The following is a 22,390-nucleotide window of genomic DNA, read 5'->3' on the forward strand; positions in this document are numbered from 1 at the left end:
TACTGATCCATAGTTCTGCATCCATACCCACTTAATATTTGTAACCAGAGATTATATTTTTATTTTGTTTTCTAGCCCTTTTTTAAATAAACGGATATATATTCCCCAGTTAAGTCAGATTACCATTTTATATATATATATATTCCCCAGTTAAGTCAAATTAACTATATATATATATATATATATATATATATATATATATATATATTCCCCAGTTAAGTCAAATTACCATTTTAAGATAGTTTAACCATGTTCTACTATATGAGGAGGAGGAGTGAGGGAGAGAGATTATTTTTTCCTATTTATTTTGTTTTTCATGTGTTTTTCTCATATGAATTAATACTTTTTTCCGAGACCAGTTAACATGTAAAATTGTAGAATCTCAGAATTTGAAGGACCCTTCATGGTTTTTCTGGACCAACTGCCTGAAGTCTCTCAACTGATTTCATCTTCCCCTGCCAAGTCATCATCTTGCCTTGTTTTAACATCACTCATGCTCCTGTCCCAGGGCAAAACTTCCTATATCTAGTCCTAAACAGTTTCCTACTGTATACCAGAATGGCATTCCATCCTACAGGACAGCTCCTCATGGACAGAGTCACCATGGGATGTCAGGGGAGCAAGACCAGGAGCAGGGCAGCTGGCTTTGGGTTACTGAGGAGTGGGAACGAGCATATAAATACAACACCACCAGTCCTCCCCGGCATCTTGCATATCTGCATATCTTGCATATCTGACCATCTCTGTCCATACCTGACTTCCATGAACATCACTTCATCAAAGGCATGACAACATTGTGTCAACCTTATTGTCATTAAAGATTGCCAAAAGACTTTACTTTGTGGGGAGGGGCTCAAGGATAGGAAAAATTCTACCTGTGATCTACCTATCGCTCCTTCCTGCTCCCAAGACACATTTCTGATCATGCCCTGAAAATGTCCTCTGGGATATGTTCTTTAAAAATCTTGGTCAAATTGTGAAGACTTGCTAAATTTCAGAACTGAACTTCCCTGGCTTTTCCCTTCTATATAATTTTTAAAAAGATTTATTTATTTATACAAGAGCTAGGGTACAGGTCAGAGGCACGGGAGGTGAGAGGATTCACAGTCCCTCAAAACACTAAAAATGGATCTGCCATATGACCCAGCAATTCCACTCCTGGAATCTACCCAAAGGTCACAAAAACACTATTTCAAAAGGAAACTGCACTCCTATGTTTATTGCAGTATTATTTAAATAGGCAAGATAAGCAAACAACCCAAATGTCCCCAAACAGATGAATGCATAAAGATGTATTATATACACACAATGAAATGCTACTCAATGATAAAGAAAGATAATCGCATGACACTTGTAACATGGATAGAGCAGGGCAGGATTATATTAATTGAAATAAGTCAGAAGGAGAAAAATAAACATCGGATGATTTCACTTATATGTGGCATATAGAGAGACCAAACAAAGGGTCAGACAAAAACAAACCTTGAAAGATGACCATAGATCAGAGGCATGCAGGAGGGGAGTGAGGAGAGGAGGAAGAATGGGGTGAGTGAAAAGAGAGGTGAGGGGAAGCACAAGGGACTATGGTGATATACTCTGCGTGCTCCGTTGGTGGGAGAACTATTGTGACCCTAACTGAGGGGAGAAATCCTAGATTGTCAAAAATTAACAAGGATGTTAAAAAAGGGGGGGATTCATTAAAAAATAATACAAATAAATAAATGGGATGGGAACGTTTTGAGCTTCTCAGGCCTATATTATTTCAAAACCAAATTAAAATAATTCCCTCAAAAACTTTATGAATTGTTTGATGTTATCCATATCATAGATACTTATCTTCAGGGATCCAAGACTACTAAATCTTGCCTATCAACTCATAAATATATTACGTTACTGCTCTTAACCTCAAATTGTTCTAAAGCAAGGAAGGCTACAAATGAGCAAATAAATAATATATATAGCTACTTCCCACTAAAAACCTTTGAGTATAGCTATGATTCATTCACACCAAAAATAATGGGGTGCACAATTTTGGGATAGCAAAGAACTACAAGAAATGATACACTGGGAAGAATGAAAGAAATACGTTGGGCATGACTTTTCATTTTCACCTAGAGAAGACCATTAGCTTAACGGTAGTCAGCCGACAGAAAAACCCTCTAAGCTTCCACAGCATGTTTTTAAAAGGGTCAATGGATTTTCACTGCCTAATTCACAAGTATCAAGGCAAAAACGATGATGCCTTGGAAAACCAGCATCATCAGTTAAAACAAAGCATGGTATAAATGCCAAGACCGATATTAGAATTTAAAAATGGCTAAAGCCTGATTACTGGAGTCTGAATTCTATCTCTCTGGCTCTGAGCCTGAGGGGCATGATCCATTTCACTAGTTCAGCTAGTTCAGCCACCACCTGTGTTCCAACAGTGAAGTAGACCAAGAGGAAAGGAAGCGCGCAAGGCAGCTCAGATCCATATCCACTCAAGGCCTCTATTTATTATTCCATCAGGGAATGCTCTGCCCTTGAAGGCTGATCCGATGAGGGTGGGATCGCAGGCAGCAGGTATGCCATGAACAACAAACCCATATTCTTAACATATGTTTAATTTGAGTAACTCTCCTCCTTTAAAATACCTCTTGATTTTAAATCCACATCCTGATTTGCCCACTCTTGTTACCATTTTCTGCTGCCTGTTCTGAATTAATCCTTTGAGGTGGTCATTCCCCGGAAAGAAAAAAAAGGAAAATGAGAAGAGAGATGCAAAGTTGGGAATGTGAATGAAAGAGAATAGGAGAAAGCAGAGAGAAGGGGATCATTAAGTACAGTCTGTTTTCACGAGCTAGGTTTTCTTTGAGCTGTGTAAGACAGGAGAGGTAGAGGAAGAAGAGATCTACAAGGGAAAGGCACTCAAAAGGTTATCCATTAATAGTCCTACTGAAGAATGAAAATCAAATTTTTGCAATGGAGCTCAATTTACAAAGATTATTTTGATTCTCTGTCGTACTTCATCTCAAAAAATTGATATAATCTAAAAAGTGGTTAAAATTATTAAAATAGTTTCCATAGTAGAAAAGTAAATGATTTTACTGTCAAAGTCAGTGTTTAAACTGAGATAATTTGAATTATATTTTATATAGTGATCATGTCACTGGGATGTCTAAACATTCTTTGTAAAAGTAATAATCCCCTTTTCTGATTTTTTTATCAACAGAAAACTGACTAAAGGTTAGAAATATTAGCCACCAATTGCTGTTATTTGTAAAATCTACAGAGAAAGGAAGAATTTTGAATTTAAATGCATTCTCTAGCTTGGGAATATTAACCCTTAGAAGACCTTCTACATTTTTCTTAGCTGTATTTCCAGCTCAGAGAATCATGAATTGCATCAAATACTCAATTTGGAATCTATTTTAAAGTGAAATAGCTTTTAATATTTTATGCTGTCAAACAGAAAAAATATTGTGCTGCTTGATGTCATCAACTTCATTTCCCCTACATCACTGACTGGTTTGCAATGAGGGCATTTCAGTGTAAGCTGCATTTCTATAGGTCTCACCACATCTGCAATTTAGGCTTTCTGGGATCTTTAAATTCTTTTTTTCTGGGAACTCTAGAGGAGGTTGTAAGTGTGTTCATAAATACAGTCCAAAGACTGCCTGTGACATTAAAAGCAGCTTACTGAAAACACCAGTGCCCAGACTTCACTGCCTTCCCCGATGCCCAACCCCCGCCAAGTACCCCAGACTGGTGACCTCCAGAATGAGCCTCATAACCATGTGCTACTTTCCATTGCTACAGAGCACTGATGCTGATCATGTGGCAGAACCTTAAACAGCCCAGTGACTTCTAGAACTGAAGTCAACCAGGTCAGAGTATAGTCCATAAAGATTACATGATCTTCTCCCCCAAATATGTATTATTTGCCTCAAGGAAGCCGAATAATGCATCTGGTACTTTACTTCTTCCAAAGGTCATTATTCATCAAGTGTTTATAATTTACCAATAGGACCCTACTGTAAATAGAGTTCCGGCGATCTGCTCCACTAGTTTGCTGTTTATGATGATCCAAACTAGGAATACTGCCTAGGGTCAAACCTCACAACCTGTTTAGTTTTACTTGATTTGAACTGTGGTGATCTTTACATCAATACCAGGACAGACTGTATTTTATCTAGAACAATTCAACATCCTTTTACTGTGCCTCGCTAGCTGTATCGTATTAGGTGTCAAGGCAACAATGAAGACTATGGTCTCTGTCTATCAGGAACTTATCCCTTTTCTCCTAGGCCAAGAGTAAAAATGAGTGATCTCAGGTAGATTGCAAGCTATAAAACTGCAACAATTATTGCATATTTTACCCATTTCTGTGTCACCTGATTTAAGAAGTATGAAAAGTTGAAAATGGAGTGGAGCTAGGGATGGTTAGGTTAGTTTGTGGAAAAGGCCATTGGAGGAAATCTGTGCTAGCTGTGCTAGGAGGGAGGCGACCTCACATGAAGAATACCTACCTCCTACCTCAAGACCCTGCAAATGGTTTGGGGATGGTTGGTGAACCACAGGTATTCCTAAAGCTGGTTCCTATTAGGCAGGGAAAACTAGAAGCTTTGCTTTTCCTCATCCTTGCTGTGGAATGAAACCAATAAAGTCAGTTACTATTTAGACAAGTGAGTGAGTGCTGTTCATTTGGGAGAAAATGTTCCTGGGGAGGCACTGACCAATAGAGGCCTCTGACGGGTGTTTTGGGCTGGGGGGAAAGCCCAGCTAGAGGGTCATCAAGTAATGCAAGAATCAATGGCAACTCTGTTAACATCATTAAGTAAAACCCACCTACATGAAAATCATAAGAAAAACCTAAACTTTGCACATAAATATTTTTTGTCATTCTACAAATAACACATGTAGTTCCATGTTTGACACAATGACTATCTACACAAGACTGAATTCTATAGAAGAAAAATACCTAAGAGAAGTTTGTATTGCCAGATGCTTGGCATCATGTAGTAAAAACAGTTTGGATATGTTTTAAAATGGTCTTCCAGATGTGTGACAACTTGTAGCTAGCTACAGTCTTTGCCACAGAGGGGAGGTAAAAAATAAAGATAGTTATTCAAAATTTTATTCCTTTCCTGGTTTGACTGCATTGGGGAAAAAAGTACTTTAATTTTTATTTTGCCTTTTGATTAATTACTTTAACTCTGAATCTGACTCAACAATACAGACAGATAAAAACTTTTAACAGTACCTCCTATTTACCAAAATGAAAAATATTATTACCACCAAGTTCTGACATTTTTTGGCTCAGAAGTATTTATTTATTTATCTATTTATTTATTTATTTATTTATTTATTTATTTATTTATTGTGGGACCCTCGCCGGCAGCCGGGGAACGAACCAGTGCTGCAGAGGCTGCGGGCAGCCTTGCAGCCCAGCGCTCAACTGCTGCGCCACCAGGGGAGGCCCCAGAAGTAATTATTTAGAGATTCAATTTCATCTTATGTTTATTTGCCATGCCATCCTTAATATTAAATATTATTAATTACATATACATCAATTTACCCAGTTTCTTTTCTTTTTAAGGCTCATGTTCAAGAATATGGAATTAAATAAAGAAAAAAATCAGGTAATAGAGATGTTTACCTTCATACTAGATTTTCCCATAGAAATCACATTCTTCACTGAGAGTTATGGACTGTGTTAAAATCATCTCAGGAGGTTCATCTGTGCAAACAGTAGGTGCTAAATACTTAACAGCCTACTAGAACAGCAGGAAAAATGGCTCATGAAAATTCACATCTTGCGAATCTTGCAAATTACTTCTTCTAGACTCCAGAGAGATATTCTTTCTGAACTTAAAATAATCAGTAACTAAAGCCATGGGCTTTGTTCTTGACATTATAAGGTATTATTGCCAGTTTTAAAAGAAGAAAATACCTAGGGTACCAAATTCTGAAGTGTTGCTGCATGTCAGTCTAGTTCTCAATACGTATCTCTTTGTGTCAGGATATTTAAGTGCAGTATTCAATTAATTCCCAATTATTCCCAATTTCTCTTTAACACTAGTTATAGATGCTATATTGACAGAACTGGCATGGATAGAACTGGCACATCTATTCATAATATCCCTTTCTGAAAGTTACAATTAAAGATAAGCCAGGGTTCTAGTAATTATTTTGACTAAAAACTGGTAGAGCTTTGCCAAGGTGACACAGACTATCAAGCATAATATTTCAATTGCTTCAAAATAATTGAAAAAATTCTAAATGAAAATATGTAATTATCCATTATTAAGGTTCTTGTTTACTGCCTATGAAAACCACACCAAAATATTACCTGCATTGGTGGGAAAAGGATTGGGGGTCAGTTGGAGATAGTTATTGTATTTTTTTAAGTAAATAACAAATTGGATTTAATAATCAGAGTAAATACTGCGAGGGATTATTATACCGTTTTATAATCAAAATACTAAAATTCCAGTAGAAAATGGTCAAGAATACACCCAATTTACAGAAGAAAAAATGGCTAGCAAGCATATTTTAAGTGTTCTGTATTTTTACTGCCATGGAGACAAATTCCAAAGTTTTGACAGAAGGTGTATGGATTTTGATTGTCATGATGGTTAGTAGTGCCTCCAGAGGGAGCGTGTTTCAGTGATTGTAACTTAGATTCGAAAGATTTGTTTTGGAGGGAGAAGGTATGTGACTCAGAGGTTGTTAATAATGGCAGAATTTGAGTTTTTGCTGGTAGAATTCCAATATGCTCTGTGCATCTTTATTACTACTTGAAGAGTACCACTCCCTCTGTTCTGTTTGTTAATCTGTTTGAAAAACGGTAATTGGAGAAAGGAGAATTAGTATGAAATGGGATGCAAGGGAAGTGGAAAGGAGTCTCTATTCTGGCTAAATCTCTGTCTCTAATTTGGTTAGGAAAATTTATCACAACAGATTATATTCTCTCTACGTGGCAAAAGAGAGTAGACTAAAACCAGAGTGCATTCTTTAAGCCAAAATAAGATCAGATGAATATGACCTAGAATGAATATGAAGGCTGTATGTCTGGGAGGGATCAGGATTGTCCATCACACAGACACACAGGACCATGACTTTGTCTAGTGGTAAAACATGGGAATTCATTAAACTTACAAGTAATTCAATGGGTTTAGCCTCCTGTTTCCTCAAAATATTTACAAGTTGATCAAAAATTTACTGAACACTGTAGACAGATTAATGACCACCCAAAGATGTCTGGTTCCTAATATCAGGACCTTGTGAATATGTCAAATTACATGGTGGGGAAAAAGGATTTCTCAACTGTGATTAAGGATCTTGAGAAGATTATCCTGGGGTCCTGATATGAGAAAGGGAGAACCACGTAGAAGGAAATGTGACAATGGAAGCAGAATCAGAATGATGTGACATGAGCAGGACTCAACCAGCCACCGCTGCTTTGAAGTTGAAAGGCAGCTATAAGCCAAGAAATGATGCTGGTCTCAGGAAGCTGAAGAGAAGACCAGGAAAAGAGAAAAAAGAAGTACCACTTTTGTCCTTGTGATATTTACAAGTTCAACATACCCATTTTATTTTGCATGATTTTCAGATAAAAAATCAATCAGTCTGGAGCACCATCTTACAGATCTTTATATGACAACATCTAGATTTTATGAAAGGAGTGGGGCGGGATCCCTGCCCCTACTACACAAATGTTGTGTGTTACCCTAGAGACTGCTGTCCTCTGACAAGCACAGGAAATCACCTAATACCAACCCAAGAGTCTATAGAATATAGTCCTACTTTTGTACTCTGAAGAGCTGGAGCTACCTAAAGCCATTACATGAAAGGAAGGTGGCCTTTTCTCTAGGGCAGTGTTTCTTTATATATATATATATATATATTTCTTTATATATAATATTATATATATATTTCTTTATATATAAATATATATATATATTTTTATATATATATAAATATATATAAATATATATATATTCTTTATATATATATTATATATATAATATATATATATAATTATATATAATTTTATTTATTTATTTATTTATTTGTTTGTTTATTTATATTTTCAGCATTGTTCATTTTTGTACAATGTTTGCTTTCTCCTCTCAGGTGTAGTACCCATGGAATTCCCACCACCAATTCACCCGTGCACTATCACCATAGTCCCTTGTGCTTTTCCCTCCCCTGTTTTGATCCCTCTCCTTCCTCCTCTCCTGCAGAATATCTCTAATCAACTTGTCTATTATTTTTTTAATTTATTGTTATTATTTTCTCCTGATTCCATATTTGGTTCCCCTATATTCCTCCTATAAATGAAACCATCTGATATTTTTCTTTTTCCTTCTGACATTTCACTGAGCATAATCCCTTCTAGCTCCATCCATGTTGCTGTGAACAGCATGCGCTTATCTTTTTGCTGAGTAATATTCCACTGTGTATATGTACCACATCTTCTTGATCCAGTCATCTATTTTTGGGCATTTGTGTTGTTTCCATATCTTACCTATTATAAATAGTGTTGCAATAAACATAGGGGTGCAGGTATCCTTTTGAGTTAATGTTTTTGTGTCCTTTGGGTAGGTAGATTCCTAGGAGTGGAACTGCTGCGTCATATGGTAGCTCCATTTTTAGTAGTTTCAGGAACCTCCAGATAGCTTTCCATAGTGGCTGTACCAGTGTGCATTCCCACCAGCAGTGCAGGAGAGTTTCTTTTTCTCCACATCCTCACCAACGTTTGTTGTTGCTAGTTTTTTTAATATGTGTCATTCTCATTGGTGTAAGGTGGTGTCTCATCATGGTTTTGATTTGCATTTCCCCGATTATAAGGGATGTTGGAACATTTTTTCATATACCTTCTGACCATTTGCATTTCCTCTTTGGAGAAGTGTCTTTTTTAAAAAGCACAGTGTTTCTTAATACAAATGCAGAAACTGCATCCTACCAGAGTTATGTCATATGAACGAAGTCACAGAACTATAGTAACAGTCCCCTGCTAAAACTTGAGTTTTCTGACTCCATTTTCATTCTCTATTCATTTTTCCTACCGACACTAGGGTGGTTGAATCCATACGCTTTTTCAGAATCTGAAATAGGAATCATGTTCATTTCACTAACCGACTTCCCAGCACACCAAACCAAGTACATTACAAGAGGAAATGAACACGTAAAGAAACCCTTTGAAAACTACAGGAGCCATGTTAGTTCTCTTGCCCTATTATTTGGCTGGTCTCACTGTTGGTGTCACTTTCAAGTGTGGGGCTTGATTTACTAGGACAGCCAACAACTGTGGATCTAATCAAATGGGTCTTGAAGCACATACCTTACTGTGTGGGAGAGCTAGCTATAAGAAATATTTTTAAGTTTTGGAATGATCTGACAGGAATAAGGCAAAAATATTCAAAGGGAGTAGAAAAATCAAATGTTGGGTTCTTGTTTTACAGGTCTGTTATAGTCACTTTGTGAGTATTGCAGACAATTCATTATAATTTATCACACTGATACTCTAGATTGGATAAAGCCCAAACACAACTGAGTTAGATGCAGATTAGATTACTTCTTACTTATAAGAGGAGGGTGGTCTCACCAGAGGAGGATGGAGTTCATTAGCAGGCTGAGAAATTTTTCTTAACTCTTCATTATCTGGTTTCATATTGTTCCTGCTGCCCCAGTAACACTGGGTATCTTTCCTTTTTCAACTCTTGGAGAAGTAAGTACAGTGGAGACTCTCATGAATCTCAATAGCCATCAATTCCAAAGACAAAATGCTCATCATCAGAAGTATAAACAAAACTCAAAATACTGTGAAAACTCTTACTTTTTACATAAAAGCATTTTTTCCCCCTAGGAAAAAGGAGAAATAAATTTTCCTGTGTATTTTTATTTAGATCTACACAAGGAAAAATATTCCATACCTGTGTGATAACTAACTAACACACATGTTGGCTATATACTAACATATAGGCGTTCAGGAATTTATGGTCACATTTCTTCTAATTGACCAGCTCGTATCATTTAATGAAGGGCGATGTGGTTTAGGACAGGATTCTATAGACAGATGGTTTTTAACATGCCTCCAGATTCTTTATCCAGAACCAGGAGCTTCAAACTTCATGTAAATGGCCTTAAATTTGTGCATGCTAAGTCTAATGAGATAGGGTTTTCCCCTGGGGTACAAAGGGACAGAGCAAAATCACTCAAGTGCTATAAATTTAATCATTTGATCCCAAAGGAATTTTTAGTCTTACATTTTTATTTGTCTCTGAGGTGTTTATTATTTTGTCCTTTTAAAAAGTAACTCAGGTTGAACACTGGAGAATTTGATACCCATTTATCCACTGCTCTTCTAAGTAGACATAAATGTTATATTGAGAGGGGATTTATCTCAGCTTAGAAATGAACCACCACGGCGTATCTCTATCTCTTTCCACACTCTGTCTTTGGGTCTCTTGTTAAACATCAAAGAATCTTCGGTGGAAAGAGCACTGGTGTAGGAACTAGGGAATAAGTGGGACTTGGGGTTGGGTGACAATCACAAAAATCAGTTTACCCTTGTCTCTTGCTTCAATCTTGTAGCAAGCACTTAAAACCAATTTCTTCTAGTCTCTCTCAGTACTTCAAAGTAGCAGTTTATCAATAGAACCACCAAGTAGACACAGTCTTCAGAGGTCATCTGGTTCATCTCCATGCCTTAGGCATTAGCATATCTAAGTAATTCCAGGCAGATAAAAAGAGACAAAGATAGTGTGTGCCTTTGGCCCTCATTACTAGTTGCTTTATTGGCTGTAGGACCTCACCTTCCATTTGCTTTGCTGAGATCTCTATTCAGCAGTTTTAATGTGAGGGAGGACCCTTGCTGAATTTATTTTCTTGCTAAATGTAGGATAACTCAACTGGTTCCAGGCACTGTCACAGCTGGCAAAACCACCATATAACTAAAAAAAAAAAAGAAACCAAAAAAAAAAAACCCCACCATATGAAGAGCCTATACATCTACACATAGCGGAACACTTCAGGGTTGTTGTTTTTTTTTTTTTAATGGTCCCCCTATAATTTCTGACCTAACCTAAATGGTTTGGTAATGATCTAATGTGGGATATTATATGATTCTTTGGGTGGATCCTACAAATGTAGATTTTTTTATCAGTAGGGGGTTGTTGAGTGAAAGAGAGAGAATGCATTCCCTTTCACCTTTTTCTACCACCTCAAACACAAAATTGAATCCTACAAATTCAGAAAGAAATTGATCATAAAGCAAGACATAGACTGTTGGTACAATTATTTTTAGTTATTCTTGCTACTACAACAGTTCTGAATTGGATTAGCCTATTTATTATTGTGTTTGCAAAAAAGTGCTTTATAACTAAATTCTTTTACTGGAATCTATATCTGAAAGTCATTATTGTCTTTTTTGCACATAGACTAAGAAAGCTGGCTCTTTCTTTACAAAGCTTACTTCAACAAAGGTGGGGGGCAGGCAAGCAGGGGAAAAGGATTTTATTTGTAAATGCTCTGTCCCCTTTGCAAGGACTTAGTACTTTTAAAAAAATAAATTTAATTTGTGGCTACACTTCAAGTAAGATGGTTTGATGGTAAAAGTGGAGCAATCCCAGTACTGGATTTAGAGAAGTCGTGTGGCTGGATCCTTTAGCATCACTTTCATGTGGTTGTGTGAGCCATTCTCAGAAACCCCAAGCATTTTTGAAGATACAAAACTGGAGACAAACATAATTTTTCCCTCCCTTTTGCTATTAATCCTTCATGTTTTAACAGGCACTGAAGTTAATGCTGCCTACACTCTTTCCTGTTAAATTGGAACTTTTTCTTCTCGCTTGAATAAAGTAATCTGTTCTTTCTAGTTGATACTCCCAGAAATCAAAGGGGAGGATGTCAACACATGCCATATCCAAATATCAACTTCCTTTTTTTGATTAAGCAAGATTTAGACATTTGATTTAAAGAAAGTTGGTGCTTTTTAACATGTAAAACAATCCATATATTTATATATGCATGTATACATACATATGTAGGGAGGGGGATATATATATACATGCTTATATACCTGTGTGTATGCACTCACAGACATGTCAAAATATTTTGTAAAATCTAAAATGATCTTTGTCTAGACCTAATCATCAAGAAAAAATATCTAACTCAAATTGAGGAACATTTCACGAATACCTGTCTAGTACTCTTCAAGACAGTTAAGGGGCATAAGAAACTGTCACAGCCTAGAGAAATCCTAATGAGACATGATGACTGATGGAACATGGTGTCTCAGATGAGATTCTGGAGCAGGAAAAGGACATTGGGTAAAAACTAAGAATCTCTGAAAAGAGTTTGAGTTCAACAATCCTATATCAACACTGGTTCATTAGTTATAACAGATGTACTATACAAATGTAACCTTAGGGAAGCAGTTAGAAATAGGGAAAATAGGGTGTGAAGTGTATGGGAACTGTATTGTCTTTACAACTTTTCTGTAAGTCTAAAACCAGTATTAAAAGTTAATCAACATTTATCAAAAATAAATTTTCTACCATTTCTTTACAGAACTCTTGCAAGATGTTGATGATTGAAATAGGAGAGCACTTTTCCTTTCACAAGCAGTTTCTAATGGAAACAAACTTTCCTACACAAGGAAAGAGGCTGCTTTGCAATGTAGTAGACAGTTGGTCACATCTTGTCTGACACCAGGCACAAGAAAGGTTTCCAGCAAGCAGAGTGGTTGATGGTCTGTGCAGTTACTTTCGAAGGATGGCTCCGCATTTGTAAGAACTTGCTACCAAGATTCCCCATCTTGCTGATGGGTAGTCGTGTGAAGGGGTCATTTTTACCATAAATTGTTGGTATGTGTCTTGCATTTTAAGGCTCTATAGGCTCTCAGATAAAAGGTAGGATGGGATGGACCTCAAAATATTCATTTTTGGTTACTTTTGAACTTTTTCCTAAACATAGGCCTTGCTTTTGTTTAACTTCTCAGTGTGACCATACAGCCCAAGATGATGGTATCACCTATGAATCTCCTATTTCTTAAGTATGCATGTTATTTCCTATTTCTTGAACTCTGAAGAATACTTCCCAGGTACTGTGTCTGTGTCGCTAAGTAGAAAGTCTCATTTGTTTGTTAAAGCACACAGGGGCACTCTTGTCTTTTCACAATAATTAACAGTAATTCACATAATTATTGGTGGGAGGGTAAACATTCATTTGAGAAGAATTTGTATTGAAATGACATTATTGGTATGGCTACATAGTGACGAGATGAAAACAGGGCATTTTCTCCCAAAGCAATGACAATAAACACAGAGCTTGTAAGTAGTGACCCAATTGGTTTCCAGCTGCTAACTGCGTGGTAGACTCCCATGAAGTGATTAATTGGTCTCAATCAGTTCTCAGTAGGAAGTTACCTACCTCATTGTAAATATCACCACAATTGTTATTAATTAGCTTAGTTGTCACCAGTAGCAACTGGTAGGCTAGGGGCTGAGTCAGGTGAGTGATCCCTACAACAGAAGTCCACTGGAGAGGGGACAATGCCATGGTCATTGTAGCAGACAGGAAGCTCCAGAGCCTTCTCTGCCATATGGAGATGCATGAGGTTTGCTCCATGATTACCACTCCCATGGCATGAAGTCAAAAGTGTGGTGCTCAGAGAGAGAGATTGTGCATCTCAAAGAGAAAATCTACCTGCATTCCACTGATGCAGGGTTTCAGGATATATTGGTTTAGAAGTTAGCCAGGCCATAGTTTAAATCTGCACTTTGCTACTCACTAGTAATTTGATCTTAAGTCAGTGGCTGTTAGCATTGGCTTCCTAACCTGAAAAAATGGAAGCAAAATTATCCAATAATGGGACTGATATAGCAATGTATATGACAGGTTTTGCATTTTGTAGGCACTCAAAACTCTGGAACACCCCTCTGAATGAATAACCATGAGCCCTGGCATGACAGTGATAATGTCATTAGTCCTCTTAATAATAAACAAGAAATCTCTCAGGTGTTCAGCTTCAGCATGGAGACCAATGTTAAAGAGAAGCTGGGACCTAAACCTTCATGACCATTGTCAATTTATTATTTTCTAAGAACCTAGTTATTTAAGAGAGGGGAAACAGGAACAGATGTAAAAACTGGCCAATAAAATTAAAGGAAATTAAGCAAAGGAATCTAGAAGAGGAACATATATTGTATCACGTGTGTCTCGGTTGGTCAGGTTGTGAAAATGGTGTGCAACCCAATGAGGGAAACAACTCAGATATGGCCTACAATGATGCAAAGGGAAACTCATACCACAGTGACTTCAGGCCATCCTCTACTCATTGTTTTAGAACTGGGTTTTCCAGATTTCTCAAATGTAGGGAGCAACTGGGTGCTTGCCAAATACAGACCACCATGCCTCTTCAAATCCTGATTGAGTAGATTCAGGCAAGGACCCAGAAACCTGTGTTTTTAATAAACTCTCCAAGTGCTTCTTATATTCAGGTAAGTTTGAGAACCACTGATTTAAAACAGTGTTTTTCATTTGACTGCACACTGGAATTTCCTGTGGAATTTTTTAACAATATTAATGGCTGGATTCTAACTCCCCCCCCCCGCCTCCAAATTCTGATTTAATTGGTGTGTGATGTGACTTAAGCATCAAGGAACTTTTTAAAAGCTTCTCAGATAGTACTCATGTACAGGCAAATTTGGAGTAACATTGATTTAAAAAATAGCCAGAGAGGTTCAGGCACCAAATAATGATAAGTACTAATTAGATGTGAAGTAACATCACAGACAAGTAGGTGGCAGTTTTGATTCAAAGTGTGAAATAGGGTTTAAAAAAAAAAAACAAAAAGAATTTCACTTCAGAAAACTTCCTGAGATCATTATGCAAATTTTCCGAATGCCCTAGACTTTTGCTGTATTCTAAAGTACTTCACTGAAAATACTACCAATGATAACTTAGAGTCTGAAGTCACCTAGACTGGCAGTGCTTGCAGTAGTATACATGTGAATAATAACAGCGCATGAATCTAATGTTGGCTTTCACTGCATAATTAGCTCAGATACTAACACTGCACAATTTCCTCTTCTTCCTCTACCTCATTACCCAAAGTCAGTAAGTTCCAGGACTTGGAATTCCCATCAAGAACAGAAACTACAACCAAGCTGCAATTCTGTGAAGCCAGATGTGACAATGTCCCAGATAGGAGGGGAAGGTGGTCAAATCTAAGGACTCAAATGAGTTCTGCTGTGGAAAAGATGCATTAACACTTCAAGGGGAGTTTCTCAATCTACATCATCAAGGCGGGACCAAGTACTACTAGTGGCATTGTTTAGGAAAGATTTGTTGATCAAAATTAGGAGCCTCTGGACCTTCATTGTCTCTGAGATGTTTCTTCAAATCACAAAGTAGTCATTTTTAATTTTATATGGGGGCATACTGTTTATCAGTCTTTAAATGGAATTACTTAATTCAAATCCTCCAATAACTGCAGGGAACAGAGACACCTTTGTGCATTGCTAGAATGTAAAAGTCATGCAGTTATAAATAATATGCCACTTGATCAAAAAAATTAAAATAGAATATGATTTAGCAATGCCACTTATGGTATACATCCCAAAGAGTTGAAAACAGGGTGTTGAAGAGATATTTGAACCCTCATACTCATACGCAACTATTCACAATGGACAAAAAGTGGAAGCATCCCCAAGTATCCACTGACAGATGAATGATAAATGATACATGGTATATACAAACAATGGATTGTTTGATATTTAAAAAGGAAGAAAATTCTAATATATACTACAACATAGATGAACCTCTTTGACATTGTGCTAAGTGAAATAGGTGGGTCACAAAAGGACAAATACTATAATTCCATTTAGATGATATGCCTAGTGTAATCAAATTCAGAGACAGAATGGAAAGTGGTGGCTGTCAAGGGCTTACAAAGGATGGTCATAGGGCACTGGTGTTTAAGGACTATGGAATTTCAGTTGGGAAAGATGACAATATTCTGGAGATGGATGATGGTGATAGCTGAAAATATGAATGTGCTTCATGCCACTGACCTGTATACTTTAAAACAATCAAGTAGGTAAATTTTGTTTTTTATATATGTGTGTGTGTGTTGTATATCTTATCACAGTATTTTTTAAATGAAGAAATTATTTGAAAATGTACAAAATAAAAATAAGGTGCAGAGGACTCACACAGTTCGTAGGTAATCAGAGCAGGAAGTCACTTGGGACTCTAAGTGTATCTAAACCCTCCCTTCCCACCTCAGCACCTCTTGGGGAGTAGAAATGGAAAATGGTGCTCCAGGGGAAGTAAACAGGGTGGAATAATCATTTGAGGAAAGAGTGATCAAAATAGTTCAGAAAGTTGGGCCTCTCTGCTGGCTCAAGGGGTTAAGCGCAGCACTATGAAGCTATCCGCAGCTTCTGCAGCACGTGTTTGATCCAACTGGCCAGGGAGCAACCTACATGGCACAGCAGACCTCTCCTGCCTTGCTGCAGCTCCCCTCAGCAGTGTATTTCAGTTAATTTGCCTGTTCTGCTCCCCACTCTGTCTCTGGTGAATACTTTCACTCCCCACACCTCTGGCCTGTACCCCAGTTCTTGTATGCATAAATAAATCAATCTTTAAAAAAACAGTTCAGAAAGTTGTCCTGAAGATAATAAGGTTGGTAAACTCTATGAGATCAGCATCATGTTAGCACACTTTTTTTAAAAATGAAGATAAAGGGCCTCCCCAGTGGCGCAGCTGGGTTGCGAAGCTGCCTGCAGCCTCTGCAGCGCCGGTTCAATCCCCAGCTACCAGGTGAGGGTCCCACATGGCGCGCAGACCTCTCCTGCCGCCCACTGCTCCCCTCAGCAGTGTATTTCATCAGTCTGTCAGTTCTGCTCCCTGCTCTGGCTCTGGTGAATTCTCTCACCCTCCCATGCTTCTGACTGTACCTAGTGCTTGTATAAATAAATAAATAAATCTTTAAAAAAAAATGAAGATTAAAATCACAAGCCATAAAATTTGTCCTTTAAAAGTGTACAATTCTTTTACTATATTCACATATTATAAAATTGTGCAACCATCACCACTCTCTAATTCCCTAACATATTCATCACCCCCAAAGTAAACTTTATACCCATTATTAAATCACTGCCCATTAGCCCTGATGCCCAGCCTGAGGCAAGTACTAACTACTTTCTTCCTCTACAGATTTGCCTACTAGACGTTTCACACAAATGGGATGGCACTATATGTGGTCTTTGTGACTTATTTCATTTAGCGTAATGCTCCCAAGGTTCATATTTTAACAAGGTTCATGCATTTTTGAATGAATTTTGCATTCATTTTTATTGATTAATAATTTTTGTTTGTTCATTCTTCAGTTGATGGGCATTTGGGTTATTTCCATTTTGGACTATTGTGAATAATGTATATGATAATGTAATAAACACTAATGTACACATTTTTGTGTAGGCATATTTTTTTGTTATTTTGAGTATATACCTAGGAATGCAATTGCTGGATCATATGTTAATTCTACACATAACTTTTTGAGGAATTTCCAGCCTGTCTTCCAGAGTGGCTGTCCCATTTACATTCCAATGAGTATTGTATGATTATTTCAAATTCTCCATGTCCTCACCATTACTTGTTATTTTCTTTTTTGTTGCTATTGTTTTATTCCCCAGCTCTATTGAGGTACATCTGACAAGCCAACTTTTATTTTAATTATAGCCACTGTAGTGGGTATGAAGTGGTATCTCATTGTGGTTTGCACACTAACTTTTATAGTCTCCGCACGCAGCCCAAGACTAGGCAGATGACAGAGTCTCAGTACTGGTGGGCATGAAAATTCCAAGGAATTCTAAGAAAGGTCATCAGAATGAGTAGTTTCTAAGCTTTGGGAAATCAAATTTTAGAATCAGCTGCTTTTAATTTTCAATATAAATTGAGTCAAGTTGCAGGCAAGTGATTCAGTCTTTGCTCATGAACACCCCATTACTAATGGGGTGATTACTTTCAGTACATGGTCACTCCTCTTGGAATTTAGAAGAATGCCATGTGCACTCTGGGACAAGGACTTCCTCAAAGGAAAAAGAGAGATCTGAAGGAAAAAAGACCAGTTCCCTTCATCTCAATTAAAATTAAGTGCCCAACTTATGACTCATGTCTTGGCTTTCCCACCTTCCCACCTTCCACATTGTCAGCTGCCTAGTGCTACATGATTGCCTAAAAGAGGGGTTTTCGACAGCAATGTTCTCCAATTACACTTATTTCCATTAACAAAAGAAATATATTTGTGGGTTTTTTAGGTACTTGCAGAAATATATACTAGCTCACTAGTAGCCAGACACATCTGATCTGTCTGCCTTACAGCCCTCTGACAGTTAAGCATTTACTTTTAGGCAAATAAAATGTCAGCCACCATTAAACAGCATATGGCAACAATATGGCCATTCCCTCTGGGGATGAATCTCTTCCCAGAAGAGCTGGTACTTGAAATAGGAGATGCTTTTAAATGCACGACCTGTATCCCTCCCACCCAGGCTGGGAAGTGGGCACAGTGCCACACACAGAAGGACATGGGCAACCAGATCAAATGTGGACATAGGGGGTGAGTTGCCCAGCCAGCAATGACCAAAGGCTGTTGGCCCTAGGCATCTGGGTCTGTGGTTAAGGGGAAGTACCATCCCTAAGCTGGCCTGGATTAGCTCTACAAAATAAAAAACAGTCCCCCACAGCCTCTTACAGAGGGGCTGGGGCCATCCTGAGTGCAGTGGTGTGCAGTTGGCAAAGAGAGACATTCAAAGTGTTGTCTCCACCCCACCAGTCCCTGTGGAATTCCCATGATGAATGAGATAAAATAAATCACCTTGTCTCAAAATGGACAATGAGGGTGAGGGGCCCTGTGTAGTGGGCCAGCTTTTGTACAAGTGGATGTGTGGCAGTGCGGCTGTGGAAAGACTACCTTTTCAGAAATGACCAGTACAGGCCAGTAGCCAAATTTTCTCAAGAGTTTCTGCACTTTTGAGCCTGTGGAAGACACCAGAAATTGTCAATGATGATGGCCTGATCCTCAAAACACAGTCTCTAAACATTGCTTGTCCTGATTTGGGGATGTTCCTGAATATGGGATGTTCATCCTATTGGAAAAGGTGATTACTCACGGAATGCCTACTGTTACTTGTGTTGAAACATAGCCACACTTACCAGTTTTACATCAAGCCTTTGACATGAGCTTACTACATTTCTAGACCCCTGGATGTTTTTGTTTTTGTTTTTGAATATGGCCATGTCAATGAAATCACTAGCCTTGTTAAAATAAATTTCAACTGCAATATCAAGAAAGCTTACTTTCATTAAAGTTAACATTGTTCAAAAATTCTGGCCAACCTTATTATTTTCCCCACTGTGTAAACTACTTAATTTGAATGGTTGAAGGCCATTTATTAGTTCTCAAAACAATTCTGAGGTGCTTAATGGTTTAAAAAATAAAATAGGTAAAAAGTTAAAGCTACAAAACTATCTATGCAGACATGTATTCTAGAGCCAAGAATAACCAGGCAGGGAAACTTCCTTTTTCCAATTAAGTTTGTCCAAATTGTATTAATCATATAATTTATCAATGATTTATAATGACACTGAATAGCTGAATAAATACAAACCATTAGATGCCTAGAGAAGCGATGATATTTTTAAATATCATTACTATTATTAATAGTATTTTCCATAAAATTTGTCTTCAGAAAATGTACTGTTGAAAATAAGCAACAATGTAAATCATATATTTTAATAGTGTCAATTTTTCAGAATGCTTTTTTACTCTTTACCAAATATATGTTACTGACAGGATAGTAGATAAAATCCTTTGTTCTTGTTACTAACGGTCAGTAAATCCCATGATAACTGGTAACAACAACTAAATCAGTAGCTGTATGAAGGGCAGGAGCTTGCTGGGGTTTTTCTAAGATTGGGTGCTCTGAGAGGATTGATAAAAATTCCTCAAATTAGAATAGAAACTTTCATTGTCAGGGTTGGAGTTGGGAGACTGTTCCCACATGTCTAACAGTAGCTAAACATTTGGATGAAAATGAATTCAGTCGCTCACCCAAATGTTTGCCACCATTACATCAAACACTACACTACTTAAAAACATCTCAAGAAATGAATAACTTCTAAACTTTGTATCTAGATGACTGAGTTCATTCTGCTTTGGTATTTCCATATGAATGATAGTATGTCAGGTGCTAGTATGTCAGGTAAGGCATACCCTAGAGATATGCTTCAAACCCTTCTATATATTCTATTATACATAGAATAATTACTATAATTAATGTATTGAGCTTCAAAAAGTAAGCAAATCAATGAATCCTATAACTAGTTCTCCATTTCTAATCTTCCAAATCTAAGAAAAAAATAAGTATGTCTACTCTTTCTCCTCATGAAGATACTGTAAAGATTGATTTGCAGCAAAACAAAGTAGACTTTGGTGGCAGAAATCTTGTGCTCCAAGATGTTATTCTTTTTTTGCACTAATTTGATGTTTTATCAAATGGAAATAGAATTCTGACTTCAAGATGGGGGCTTTGTGACATTTTAACTTTTTTTTTAATGATTTAGTACTTTTTGGCACTGTGTGTTTGATGAATGAAGAGTGAAAAAACATATGAATGAAAAAAATCCACCGTGTAAGGTTGGATTCTAGTTGATTGCCAGATACATGTTTCAGTTTTGTAGAAATAACTCTGTTTATTTTTCTCTAGTAAGAAAAGCTTGGAGTAGTATTTGCTGGGATTTAACAGAAATACGGAAGCAATCAAGTGGTTGCATTCTGGATTTTTCAAAGTTAATGGCATTCCTTTATCCATATTGATTGGAGCTTTGGCTCAATTCAGTTGTCAATACCACCTGGATAATTTTAAGTCTTTCTGAAGCTTAAAAAAAAGTCTCCCAACATAGCTCAAGCAACATAAGAATTTCATCAATTGAAAACTAAGAAACGTTTCTGTGGGATGTGTAAAACAAGAAGCTGACCAGCATTATTTTCTTTTTCCTTAAATCAGTATCATTATTGAAAGTTATTCTTGAACTTTATGAAAACCATATTGGGGCACAAGCATGTTCACCATTGAATCATGTTCAAGGAATTGAAACTGAAAATGATTCCAACTAGGAAAACATGACATTGAAAAACAGTCTACATTCTTTATTCTACCTTAGAGTATATGAGACTGTTTCTGAGTAGACTGACAGTGGATCAGATTTTTTTTTTAATAGATGCATGTTTAATTCATTGGGCATAAAGAAGTCATAATTTCTTTTCAATCACTTGTTTACTTTGTTGGATTATCAATGACAACTTTTGATCTCACTTTTTTTTTGCTCAGAAAGCATTATTTTCTCACCATTACCCACAGGAAAAAATCCAAGGCTCCATTCAAGGCTTTTGCTTTTCTGGCGCAGGCTACCTTTTCAGTTACATTTTTAAATCTGTCTCTTCCATGCAAGCTCCTTCTCAGTCAAACCAGACTAGGCTGTTGACCAGCCTGCTTTGCTGCCTCCAAATCTTTCTTCACATTATCCCATCTCTCAAGATTACCTGTTCCTTTTCCTCTCCACTGCTTTAAGTTTCACACATCCTTCAAGGAGCAATACATCCCTTTGATGAAGTCTTCATCCCACCCTTTCCAGCTGCCTCTTTTCTCCCCTCCCCTGCTTAAAACAAATCTTCCCACCATTCCTGTTGCCCCTCCCCTCTACACACACACACACACACACAAATACACACATGCTCCTAGGATTTGGCCATGGCAGATATCACATTCAAGGCTGTCACTTGGGTGTACAATGTGTGCCCTGCCAAGAAGGTCTATCTCAAGGGACAATAGGGACAAACATCCATCTTATTCTCCACTTGCCAAGGCATGCACCTGCCCACATGACTGTGATAAAGCCCCTTTTTCTACTTCCTACAAAAGCACTGTACAGACCACCAGCCGTTCTGCTCACATATCCTTTGTATCCATGTGTTCATCCATGTGCATGGATTTTAGTTTCCTTTACCAGAGCACCAGTTTGTTGAGGGCAATGGTTACCTCTGTATACTCACTGTGCCTAATACAATGCCTTGCTTCTACCTAACAGCACTTACTGAATTTCATTGAAGGGAGGAAACGTATTTCTTAAAAACGATTGTTTTGCACATGAAGGTGAACATAGAAAGCACTACAGGAATCAAAATGGAGGTTTTTGTGGATGTAAGACGGCTGAGTTGTCTGATTTTAAGTATATCATGATTCTGTCTCAGCTAAGCAGTTTCCTATAAAATGTAGTGCCCAGTAGTCTTTTATGGAACTTCAGAAACCACATTCATGATGCTATGACAGAC

The 22,390-nt window shown here is 37.4% G+C and overlaps 1 protein-coding gene across 8 annotated transcripts in view; it reads left to right on the forward strand.

Annotated features, from left to right (window-relative positions):
* Positions 1–22,390, forward strand: part of DYNC1I1 (dynein cytoplasmic 1 intermediate chain 1) — a 344,233-nt gene that overhangs the window by 254,184 nt on the left and 67,659 nt on the right. The gene's annotated exons all lie outside the window — the stretch shown is intronic.

The sequence above is a fragment of the Talpa occidentalis genome, unplaced genomic scaffold (assembly GCF_014898055.3).
Source record: "Talpa occidentalis isolate TD23 unplaced genomic scaffold, MPIMG_talOcc4v2.1, whole genome shotgun sequence".
Taxonomy (NCBI): domain Eukaryota; kingdom Metazoa; phylum Chordata; class Mammalia; order Eulipotyphla; family Talpidae; genus Talpa; species Talpa occidentalis.